The 12,596-nt window shown below is 35.0% G+C and overlaps 8 non-coding genes across 8 annotated transcripts; all 8 read right to left on the minus strand.

The window, feature by feature from the left end:
• Window positions 1-8,137: 8,137 nt before the first annotated feature.
• Window positions 8,138-8,210, minus strand: TRNAR-UCG (transfer RNA arginine (anticodon UCG)). Its single transcript has one exon. It is a non-coding gene; the product is annotated as a tRNA-Arg (tRNA).
• A 131-nt stretch (window positions 8,211-8,341) lies between these two features.
• Window positions 8,342-8,414, minus strand: TRNAR-UCG (transfer RNA arginine (anticodon UCG)). The gene has a single exon. It is a non-coding gene; the product is annotated as a tRNA-Arg (tRNA).
• A 543-nt stretch (window positions 8,415-8,957) lies between these two features.
• Window positions 8,958-9,030, minus strand: TRNAR-UCG (transfer RNA arginine (anticodon UCG)). Its single transcript has one exon. It is a non-coding gene; the product is annotated as a tRNA-Arg (tRNA).
• A 541-nt stretch (window positions 9,031-9,571) lies between these two features.
• On the minus strand, window positions 9,572-9,644 carry TRNAR-UCG (transfer RNA arginine (anticodon UCG)). The gene has a single exon. It is a non-coding gene; the product is annotated as a tRNA-Arg (tRNA).
• A 132-nt stretch (window positions 9,645-9,776) lies between these two features.
• On the minus strand, window positions 9,777-9,849 carry TRNAR-UCG (transfer RNA arginine (anticodon UCG)). The gene has a single exon. It is a non-coding gene; the product is annotated as a tRNA-Arg (tRNA).
• A 542-nt stretch (window positions 9,850-10,391) lies between these two features.
• On the minus strand, window positions 10,392-10,464 carry TRNAR-UCG (transfer RNA arginine (anticodon UCG)). The gene has a single exon. It is a non-coding gene; the product is annotated as a tRNA-Arg (tRNA).
• A 541-nt stretch (window positions 10,465-11,005) lies between these two features.
• On the minus strand, window positions 11,006-11,078 carry TRNAR-UCG (transfer RNA arginine (anticodon UCG)). The gene has a single exon. It is a non-coding gene; the product is annotated as a tRNA-Arg (tRNA).
• A 749-nt stretch (window positions 11,079-11,827) lies between these two features.
• TRNAR-UCG (transfer RNA arginine (anticodon UCG)) lies at window positions 11,828-11,900 on the minus strand. The gene has a single exon. It is a non-coding gene; the product is annotated as a tRNA-Arg (tRNA).
• Window positions 11,901-12,596: the final 696 nt, after the last annotated feature.

The following is a 12,596-nucleotide window of genomic DNA, read 5'->3' on the forward strand; positions in this document are numbered from 1 at the left end:
GGTGCTGGTAATAGTATTTCCAACTTCGATGTCTGTTGCGAGGACTCTGTTGTGTGTTTAGAATACTGCGATGCCTGTTGTAAGAACTTCTCTATTTCCCTTTCCGAATACCTTTTGAGAGAATTCCTATGTATGTTGTGAGGACTGGGTAGTCTGCTCTAAAGTCTCTGAAACCTGTTGGAGGGACTCTGTTGCCTGTATTGATGTCTCTGTTCCTGTTGCGAGAACTCTGTTGCTTGTTGCAAGGTCTCCGATACCTGTTGCGAGGATTCCGATGCCTTTTGTGAGGATTCTGATACCTCTAGTGAGAACTCTGGTAACTGCTGGTAAAATGAAGAATCATGCTGAAGGGAGGCATAATCTTGTTATGAGAATTCGGAAGCCTGTTGCGAAGATGCGGCACCCTGCTCTGATGATGTAGAGCTCGGAAGCTTTTTCTGCTCTGATACAGAAGTGTGCCCTTGAACGTCCTGGTACAGGATAGATGTTGCTGCTTGTTTGCTCAGCTTGTGTGGAAGTGGCTTCTTGATATTGGCTAGAGGCTACCTGCGATTGAGATTGGGAAGAAGCGGCTGCTTGGTATTGACTAAATTCATCTGATTGTTGTTGAGATTGTGAAGAAGAGGCTTCCTGATACAGGTTAGATGCTGATGCTTGTTGCTGAGCCTGTGCAGAAATGACTGCCCTATTTTGACTAGACTCTGTTTCATGTTGAGATTGAGAAGAAGCAGCTGTCTGGTATTGACAAGATGCTTCTTGTTGTTGATATTGTGCAGAAGTGGCTATTTTGTATTGGCTAGATGCTGATGCTTGCTGTTTAGCTTGTGCAGAAACTGCTGTCTCGTATTGACTTGAAGATTCTTCTTGTTGTTGAGCTTGTGCAGAAGCAGATGCCTGGTATTGACTGGACTCTTCTTGTTGTTGAGATTGTACAAAATAAGCTGCTTGGTATTGGCTAGATACTTCTTGTTGTTGAGATTGTGCAGAAGCGACATCCAGATATTGGCTAGACTCTGTTTGTTGTTGAACTTCTGCAGAAGCTGCTGATTGTTCCTGAGATTGTGCAGAAGCGGCTTTTTTGTATTGAATAGAAGCTACTGCTTGTTGTTCCGATTGAGAAGAAATTGCCGCTTGATATTTGTTGGATGCTGCTTGTTGTTGAGCTTGTACAGAAGCTGCTGCTTGTTGTTGAGCTTGTACAGAAACTGCTGCTTGTAAATCTTGTTCAGAAGCTGATGCTTGTTGTTGAGCCTAAGCTGCTCCTTGTTGTAATTGTGAAGAACCGGCTTCCTGGTACTGGCTAGATGCGGATGTTTGTTGTTTAACTTGTGCAGAAGTTGCAGCTTGGTATTCGCGAGACGCTGCTTGCTGTTGCGATTGTGAAGATGCAAAATCCTTTTTTTGAACCGCCTGTTGAGTAGTTGAAGCTACTTGTATTTCATTGATTTCTTGAAATTGTTTGTTTGAGATTGATGCAGTTTGAAGTTGCCGCTGTTATAGTAGTTTCAGATATTGCATTATTTGTGCTAAATTGTTCACTTGATTCAGATTTACTTTCTTGTCTTTGCGGAACTGACGTAGCTTTTTCTAAGCTTTCCTTTTCTTCCAAAGCAATTTTTTCTCTTAAAACAGCCTTCTTTTCCAACGCAATTTTTTCTTCTAAAGAAATTTTTTTTTCTGAAGCAGCTTTTTCTGCCAAAGCAATTTTTTCTTCTAAAGCCGCTTTTTCTGCTAAGGCAATTTTTTCTTTTAAAACAGCTTGCTCTTCTTCCATTTCTTATATTTTCTCCTCAACTTCATTATTATACATAACCACTGTCATCTCTTTAACTGATTCGATGATATTATCATCTCTTGATCCCGTACACTCTTCAAACGCTGCGATGAGACCTTGCATAGTGCAGTCAAGACCTCGATTGATGTCATTTCCGGCTTCAAATTGTTCACTGATGGATTCAGCAAATTTTGTTACCAGGTGAAGTTTTATTTAACTTGGCTTAGTATGTTTTATATATAACCTGCTAATTCCATTTAAAGATTCAATAACATCTCTTTCTCTGTCAGCTTTTAAAATGCCGCGACGTTTTATATGATCAACAAAACGGTTAGGTTAACGAAGTGCAAAGTCATTACATCATCGTGAAAAAGAGTTTTAGAAGTTGCACTCTCTGTTGCTGTTAACAGAAGCGTTACTACCGGAAACCAGCAAATTTTTGTTCTGCAGTAGAGCATCTAACACATTTTAGTACTGTCGAAATACTGTAGCGCTTTTATGCTACTAAAATCGTGAGCGAATTGTCCACATAATTAGAGTAACAAGAAAAAAATATCTTTTCGATTATTTCAATTCAAAAATTAAAATTCAGGCTAATTCAAAACAAACATAAGGAAATCGCTTTATTTATTCTCTGTGTTTTCGAATCTTAATATTTCGAAAATAATATTTGTGCTGATCTCACCCCCCCCCCCGATTTCTGAAAGATATTTATAATTTTTGTTCTGCTAAATTTTACATAACTTCAATACTATAATAGATTTTGCTGTAACTTAATTTAAAATGTGTTAATATTTTCGATGATGTGATAATATTTTCGATAAAATTCGTAATTGAACTGAATTATTTTAAATTTTCAAATGTCTGTGTGGTTCGAAGCAGGACATTTCGGTGCCGTTAACGTTTTTTCCGTTGGCATTTCTGTTTTCTCTTTTAAATAATGTAATTTTTGGTAACTCTTGGTAATTTGTTATCTTTTTAAATATAGAAATTTAAAAAGAAAAAAAAAGTACCAAGTGCACAAAATATTCCAGTGTAGTTGTAACTATTCTTATTTCCATTTTATTAATTTTTAGCTACTAACATCTAACCTCTTTTCCAACATTTTCTTGTCTTTATTTTTTTTCAAGGTGGAAATTACTTGAAAAGAATTTTCAAATTGCACCGCGCGGAGATAGTTAGCACAGCAACCCTTATTTAATTTTTTTATTTATTTATTTACAATTATGATACATAATTACATGATTAATTGAAAACAAAAAATAACAGTTTTCATTGAATCTTAAGAAAAGATTTTAACGTCAATATGACAAAGGTTTTTTTCTCTACTCATTTAATGTTAATTTTTAGACTTTATCTGTTTGGGGGGGATGTCCCACACAGTTACGCCATTGATAGAATGGAGAAAAAAAGAAGTTAAAAATTAAACTATATTTCCTCTTTCCCGCACTTAATGATTTTTAAATATTTAATAACCATTTGAAATTCCTTATTTTCTTATTTATTATTTCTGCTGGAAATAATAAATAAATAATTTGATAAATTTAAAAAATTATATACATATATATATTTTTTTTTATATTTCTAATGAGCTGCACAATCGGTCTTGCCGATGAGCAGACCTACTGCGTTCTCCAGAGGTGGTATTCACTCTTTCAGAGACCACCACAATAGGTGAGATACCGTTAGTCATGTTAATTTGGACGTCTAGTTTCTGCCACACTAGATGGCAGCACCGAGACTTTATTTGGACGCTAAAGTGCACTAGGAATTTAATTTTGCCGGAAATGCCAAGAGCCAATAAGGCACTCCAGGGATCTTTTACATGCCGCATAATCATACGACATGGCCGCTGAGGATTTTCTGCATCCCGAAAATCCGGTGTCTGGACCGGGGATCGAACCCGCAGACTTGGGCTCAGAAGGCCGACGACAAAAAAAATAAATAAAATATAAATTGCATATAGGACCATTGAAACACTGTAATAAAAAGAAAGTACGTTGTTGGATCGAATATTTATTTAAAAACAGACAAATTAGTAACAGGGCTGAATCAGATAGGCGCTGAAAAGGCAACGTAACCTAAATGTCATGGATATTATGGCAAATTCTTTCATGTAAATAAGACAACTGTAAATAATATTTGTCGAATTGTGATGGCTCAGAGGATAGAACGTTCGCCTTCCAATGCGCCGAACCGGGTTCGAATTCCAGTCGATACGAATTCCGCATCCGGCTTGCACCGATCACAGTGATGACGTGAAGCATCCAGTGTTAGACGGATCATGGGTTAGAGTCCCCTTGCCGTCAGGTTAACCGTGAGAGGTTCTCGTGGACTTCCTCTCCGCGTGACGCAAATGCGGGTTAGCTCCATCAAAAAGTCCTGCACGAAGGCAAATTTCTCGCAATGCTTGATACAGGAGTTCCCTTGTCTTCTGGATTGGGTTCAAAATTACAAGGCTACGGAGTTGAACATTAGTAGTCGTAAACCCATGAAATTGGGTCGGCTGTTAAGAGACGGTTATAAAAAAATAACATTATTTAAAAAATAGCATATATAACCTACTAAACTTTAATCAATTCAAATCAACAATTCAATTCAAATCAGCCTCTCTAAATCAGCAGTTCCCTAAAGGTGTTCCGAGAAACCCTTGTGTTTAGTGGAAGGGTTTACAGGGGCTCCAAAAATTAGGAATTCCTTTTTTTTTCCTTTTTTAACCAGTAATAATTATTTTTAAATTCAATCAAGAATCCGTTTTTTTTTTAATATTTTGACTGTTTACATTATTAACTTATTTAAGTAAAATGCCAGTGAAAAAAAATAACAAAATTTACAAAAAAAAAACTTTTCAACAACGGTACATTGAATAAATTATGCTTTTATAAAAATATGGTACGTATTTATAAAAAATAAAAAATCCAAGAAGTATAAATTCAATAAGCAATCATCGAGCTTTTACCTTTAAAATTAAATAACTAATTTTAAGAATGAAGAATTACGTTACTATTCGAAAGAATTATAACTATTCTAAATACTTGCAGCAGTTTTTTTTTTTAAACTATAATTCTCTTATTTTATTCCGTTTCAGCATATGTATAGACAAAGAATAAATTCATAATATCAAATATTCCTTTTATTACATTAAATATTTTAAAAACAACTAGTATTTATGTTTTTTAGTAAATTTAGAACTGCCAAGGAACTTTTTATATATAGATATAATTCCGGGGTTGCGTCAAAAGTAGGTCCATCATTTAGGGTTCCATAGTTAAAAAAAAATTAAAAACTGCTTCTCTAAATATTCATTGAACTCATAGATCACATCACTCATAGACATTAAAAATCAATTTTTGATAAACAAATTTTATAATTCTATGCAAATTTTTTTTAATTCAATTAAAAAGTTTAAAAGATATAATAAAACTTGTAAAAAGTAAAATTAAGGAACCCAAACTTTTGATCACTCACTTGATTAATAAAAATTAAAATGCGTAAAAAAAGCTATGTTTTTTCAAAGCATGTTTTTTTGCCTGATTCTGTGACTTAATAATAGTTAGCATAATTTAATTAGCGTATTTAAGCTCCCTGTTAAACCATTTAGATCGGCACTTAGTTCTTGAAAATCCGATCATTAGAATGAAAGTTATTCAGGGCAATATACTTTTATTTTTCACACTGTACACAGTTTTCTGCTTTGTTTCAAAACATCTTGTTTAAAGAAGGAATTAAAGTATTATTCTTTAACACAAATAAACCAAAATTATGAATTGAATCCCTTATCACATTAAAATATCAAAGATTGCTTGTTATCTTATGTTTATTGCTTAACTATTAATATGAATCTTAAGTCTATTAAATTTAATTAAAATTAAATATTGAGTTCACATACTTTAAAATAAATAAAATGATGTTACATAACAACAACATTAACGTTTACTCAATTAAAACGAAACTAATCCTTTTGGACTAACGTTAGAACTAATTCAAGCTAAGTCAACAAAGTTGTTTTTATTATATAATTTAGAGCAAAAACAATTGACAGGCAAATTCATAAAATAAAACTAGGTCATAACACATATATAAGAGAAAGAAAATTAAGACGAATTAAAATTAGGCTTAACCAGGTGTAAATTAATTATTGAAAAATACTTAATATTATTTATAGATATGTATAAATTAAGACATATTTATCGTTATTACATAGCTAAAAATATACATACCTTACGTAGCTGTAAACTTCTGTACATTTACAGAGAATTTGAAGATTGCGAGGAAAAAAAATCCACTATTTAGTGTAAAAATAGAAATAATTTAAATTTGAGATCTGGCGATTTTCTAACACTGGCTAAAAATTGGAGTTTTCAGAGGAGAAAATAATTCACAAAAGGTGTGAATGAGCGTGAGCTTGATGTTAAGTATTCTCTGTTGTTCGTATTTGGATTCAACTACACTAAGGTAATTTTGAACACTTGATTCGATGTTAACATTCGATCAGTTTTTTTTATTATTCGGCACCTAATTCGGAGGATCATTACACCACTATTTTTATGGTGTACATACGCAGGGTCATATGATACCTAAAAATAAGTGAAGCCAATTTTATCGTAGCACTTTTTAACAATAAATTAGTTATCGAATTAACATCTCAAAATCCAATGCTTTGCATCAGCGTTTAAGCTCTTGGAGAAATTAAACTATTGTTTAAATGGCATTCGTCTCAATTTTGCTTCTTCTTTTTACATTCTGTTAAGCACCGTACATATTTGTTTTATTATGCAAGGTTTCGTTTGCGATTCCAACGTCTGTGCTTAATACAATTAAATTAAAATGCTCAGATGAAAAGTGAACATTTTTTTTTCTTTTTAAGGAAGCTATTTTTAGAAGCGAAATTATGTAATAATAATTAAATGGGTACTTTTTCTTATTTGAGTTTTGTTAGTAAAGAGCATTAACTTAATTGAATTCAAACAATACTCCTGAACTTATTTTTCTTTGAATATATGTGCTTCCAGTTGAAAAAGTTAGTAAAGAATGTTAAATTGGTAAACAATGCTCTATTACAGCTGCACAAAACGTCCAATTAAATATAATAAGAGTGAAATGAAAACCCAGAGTAAGGGAGGGGGAGACTGATTTTTATTGCTTCGTGACATCATTCGTATCTCTCTCATTTCAGGTATGTTTTTGATGGCGAAGCTCTAATGCTGCCCCCTGTATGCAGAAAATTTAAATTATTATTAAAAAATCATTAGTTAAAACAGAAATCCATTATTCATTAGAGAGCTTACGATTAATTAAAGTAAATAAAAATAACTACTCATCACTATCTAAAATTATAAATTAATCTTAAATGAGAGTTAGTAATTAGTAGATAATAATTAAATGATTGACTAATTAAAGTACACATTTACATTTAGAAAGCGGAAGAAGATATCATCCTGAATGACTTTTGTTCTGATAATCGGATTTCATGTACTAAGTGTAATTCTAATTTGCTCAAAGGGTTTATTTTTAAATCGAGGGAATATATTGTAATGTTAAAACAATATCTAACGCGCAATCAATTAAAATCGTCCTCCCTAAGAACTTAATAATTATCTTAGAAAATGTGATGATGTGTCTTTAGTAGCGTAGCTGGGAAAATTGATGAGCTCCATGCGTTAATATTTAAATATATTGTCCTGAAAGATATAAAAAAAAAAACCTCTTTTCCAAGTCAAACTGTTTCTTCTTTTCTCTACTCTTATTCTCACCACCGGAATGTAGTGTTAGTGTTTTCATTTTAGGGCCTCCGGCCATTACTTAAATTAAATTTTATTTTTTTCCATGTTCCAGTATATAGTTCCAAAATGTACTGGCCACATTACGAACTTACAATGTTAATAATTAAGTGGGCTGTAATAGTTTCCGGTCGCGCAAAAATTATTGTTGGAAACAAAAGTGATAATAAAAATAATTTTTTATTAAACAATAGTAGAAATCTTCTGATTCGAAGTAAGACGCCTCAACCATTAGGCCACTCGGACTTGTTATAGTTGGAAAGCAGATTTGTATAAAAATAAGCGTCCTCCCAAATTTGACATTAAAATACACTCATGCATTATTAAAGTGAAGAAAACGGTATTTTTTTCACGTCTATGGAAAAAAGTTGCACTCATCATCCGCGACAGGACTCGAACCTGCAATCTTTTGATTCGAAGTCAGACGCCTTATCCATTAGGCCACGCGGACTTCTTATAGTTGGAAAGCAGACTTGTATAAAAATAAGCGTCCTCCCAAATTTGACATTAAAATGCACTCATACATTATTAAAGTGAAGAAAACGGTATTTTTTTCACGTCTATGGAAAAAAGTTACACTCATCGTCCGCGACAGGACTCGAACCTGCAATCTTCTGATTCGAAGTCAGACGCCTTATCCATTAGGCCACGCGGACTTATTACACTTGGAAAGCAGATTTGTATAAAAATAAGCGTCCTCCCAAATTTGACATTAAAATACACTGATGCATTATTAAAGTGAAGAAAACGGTATTATTTTCACGTCTATGGAAAAAGTTACACTCATCGTCCGCGACAGGACTCGAACCTGCAATCTTCTGATTCGAAGTCAGACGCCTTATCCGTTAGGCCACGCGGACTTGTTATAGTTGGAAAGCAGATTTGTATAAAAAATAAGCGTCCTCCCAAATTTGACATTAAAATACACTCATGCATTATTAAAGTGAAGAAAACGGTATTTTTTTCACGTCTATGGAAAAACGTTACACTCATCGTCCGAAACAGGACTCGAAAATGCAATCTTCTGATTCGAAGTCAGACGCCTTATCCATTAGGCCACGCGGACTTCTTATAGTTGGAAAGCAGATTTGTATAAAAATAAGCGTCCTCCCAAATTTGACATTAAAATACACTCATGCATTATTAAAGTGAAGAAAACGGTATTTTTTTCACGTCTATGGAAAAAAGTTACACTCATCGTCCGCAACAGGACTCGAGCCTGCAATCTTCTGATTCGAAGTCAGACGCCTTATCCATTAGGCCACACGGACTTATTACACTTGGAAAACAGCATTGTAAAAAAATAAGCGTCCTCCCAAATTACACATTAAAATACAGAGATGCATTATAAAAAGGAAGCAAACGGCATTTTTTTCACGTTTATGGAAAAATGTTACACTTTTCGTCCGCGACAGGACTCGAACCTGCAATCTTCTGATTCGAAGTCAGACGCCTTATCCATTAGGCCACGCGGACTTATTACACTTGGAAAACAGCATTGTAAAAAAATAAGCGTCCTCCCAAATTTCACAATAAAATACAGAGATGCATTATAAAAAGGAAGCAAACGGCATTTTTTTCACGTTTATGGAAAAATGTTACACTTTTCGTCCGCGACAGGACTCGAACATGCAATCTTCTGATTCGAAGTCAGACGCCTTATCCATTAGGCCACGCGGACTTGTTATAGTTGGAAAGCAGATGTGTATAAAAATAAGCATCCTCCCAAATTTGACATTAAAATACACTCACGCATTATTAAAGTGAAGAAAACGGTATTTTTTTCACGTCTATGGAAAAAAGTTACACTCATCGTCCGCGACAGGACTCGAAACTGCAATCTTCTGATTCGAAGTCAGACGCCTTATCCATTAGGCCACGCGGACTTATTACACTTGGAAAACAGCATTGTAAAAAAAAAGCGTCATCCCAAATTTCACATTACAATACAGAGATGCATTATAAAAAGTAAGCAAACGGCATTTTTTTCACGTTTATGGGAAAATGTTACACTTTTTGTCCGCGACAGGACTCGAACCTGCAATCTTCTGATTCGAAGTCAGACGCCTTATCCATTAGGCCACGCGGACTTGTTATAGTTGGAAAGCAGATTTGTATAAAAATAAGCGTCCTCCCAAATTTGACTTTAAAATACACTCATGCATTATAAAAGTGAAGAAAACGGTATTTTTTTCACGTCTATGGAAAAAAGTTACACTCATCGTCCGCGACAGGACTCGAACCTGCAATCTTCTGATTCGAAGTCAGACGCCTTATCCATTAGGCCACGCGGACTTATTACACTTGGAAAGCAGATTTGTATAAAAATAAGCGTCCTCCCAAATTTGACATTAAAATACACTCATGCATTATTAAAGTGAAGAAAACGGTATTTTTTTCACGTCTATGGAAAAACGTTACACTCATCGTCCGAAACAGGACTCGAAAATGCAATCTTCTGATTCGAAGTCAGACGCCTTATCCATTAGGCCACGCGGACTTCTTATAGTTGGAAAGCAGATTTGTATAAAAATAAGCGTCCTCCCAAATTTGACATTAAAATACACTCATGCATTATTAAAGTGAAGAAAACGGTATTTTTTTCACGTCTATGGAAAAAAGTTACACTCATCGTCCGCAACAGGACTCGAGCCTGCAATCTTCTGATTCGAAGTCAGACGCCTTATCCATTAGGCCACGCGGACTTATTACACTTGGAAAACAGCATTGTAAAAAAATAAGCGTCCTCCCAAATTTCACATTAAAATACAGAGATGCATTATAAAAAGGAAGCAAACGGCATTTTTTTCACGTTTATGGAAAAATGTTACACTTTTCGTCCGCGACAGGACTCGAACCTGCAATCTTCTGATTCGAAGTCAGACGCCTTATCCATTAGGCCACGCGGACTTATTACACTTGGAAAACAGCATTGTAAAAAAATAAGCGTCCTCCCAAATTTCACAATAAAATACAGAGATGCATTATAAAAAGGAAGCAAACGGCATTTTTTTCACGTTTATGGAAAAATGTTACACTTTTCGTCCGCGACAGGACTCGAACATGCAATCTTCTGATTCGAAGTCAGACGCCTTATCCATTAGGCCACGCGGACTTGTTATAGTTGGAAAGCAGATGTGTATAAAAATAAGCATCCTCCCAAATTTGACATTAAAATACACTCACGCATTATTAAAGTGAAGAAAACGGTATTTTTTTCACGTCTATGGAAAAAAGTTACACTCATCGTCCGCGACAGGACTCGAAACTGCAATCTTCTGATTCGAAGTCAGACGCCTTATCCATTAGGCCACGCGGACTTATTACACTTGGAAAACAGCATTGTAAAAAAAAAGCGTCATCCCAAATTTCACATTACAATACAGAGATGCATTATAAAAAGTAAGCAAACGGAATTTTTTTCACGTTTATGGGAAAATGTTACACTTTTTGTCCGCGACAGGACTCGAACCTGCAATCTTCTGATTCGAAGTCAGACGCCTTATCCATTAGGCCACGCGGACTTGTTATAGTTGGAAAGCAGATTTGTATAAAAATAAGCGTCCTCCCAAATTTGACTTTAAAATACACTCATGCATTATTAAAGTGAAGAAAACGGTATTTTTTTCACGTCTATGGAAAAAAGTTACACTCAGCGTCCGAGACAGGACTCGAAACTGCAATCTTCTGATTCGAAGTCAGACGCCTTATCCATAAGGCCACGCGGACTTATTACACTTGGAAAACAGCATTGTAAAAAAATAAGCGTCCTCCCAAATTTCTCCATTAAAATACAGAGATGCATTATAAAAAGGAAGCAAACGGCATTTTTTTCACGTTTATGGAAAAATGTTACACTTTTCGTCCGCGAAAGGACTCGAACCTGCAATCTTCTGATTCGAAGTCAGACGCCTTATCCATTAGGCCACGCGGACTTGTTATAGTTGGAAAGCAGATTTGTATAAAAATAAGCGTCCTCCCAAATTTGACTTTAAAATACACTCATGCATTATTAAAGTGAAGAAAACGGTATTTTTTTCACGTCTATGGAAAAAAGTTACACTCAGCGTCCGAGACAGGACTCGAAACTGCAATCTTCTGATTCGAAGTCAGACGCCTTATCCATAAGGCCACGCGGACTTATTACACTTGGAAAACAGCATTGTAAAAAAATAAGCGTCCTCCCAAATTTCTCCATTAAAATACAGAGATGCATTATAAAAAGGAAGCAAACGGCATTTTTTTCACGTTTATGGAAAAATGTTACACTTTTCGTCCGCGACAGGACTCGAACCTGCAATCTTCTGATTCGAAGTCAGACGCCTTATCCATTAGGCCACGCAGACTTGTTATAGTTGGAAAGCAGATTTGAATAAAAATAAGCGTCCTCCCAAATTTGACATTAAAATACACTCATGCATTATTAAAGTGAAGAAAACGGTAATTTTTTCACGTCTATGGAAAAAAAGTTACACTCATCGTCCGCGACAGGACTCGAACCTGCAATCTTCTGATTCGAAGTCAGACTCCTTATCCATTAGGCCACGCGGACTTATTACACTTGGAAAACAGCATTGTAAAAAAAAAAGCTTCCTCCCAAATTTCACAATAAAATACAGAGATGCATTATAAAAAGAAAGCAAACGGCATTTTTTCCACATTTATGGAAAAATGTTACACTTTTCGTCCGCGACAGGACTCGAACCTGCAATCTTCTGATTCGAAGTCATTCGCCTTATCCATTAGGCCACGCAGACTTGTTATAGTTGGAAAGCAGATTTGAATAAAAATAAGCGTCCTCCCAAATTTGACATTAAAATACACTCATGCATTATTGAAGTGAAGAAAACGGTATTTTTTTCACGTCTATGGAAAAAAAGTTACACTCATCGTCCGCGACAGGACTCGAAACTGCAATCTTCTGATTCGAAGTCAGACGCCTTATCCATAAGGCCACGCGGACTTATTACACTTGGAAAACAGCATTGTAAAAAAATAAGCGTCCTCCCAAATTTCTCCATTAAAATACAGAGATGCATTAT

This window comes from Parasteatoda tepidariorum, chromosome 3 (genome assembly GCF_982258835.1).
Source record: "Parasteatoda tepidariorum strain Cologne lab strain chromosome 3, Ptep-v5.0, whole genome shotgun sequence".
Classification (NCBI taxonomy): domain Eukaryota; kingdom Metazoa; phylum Arthropoda; class Arachnida; order Araneae; family Theridiidae; genus Parasteatoda; species Parasteatoda tepidariorum.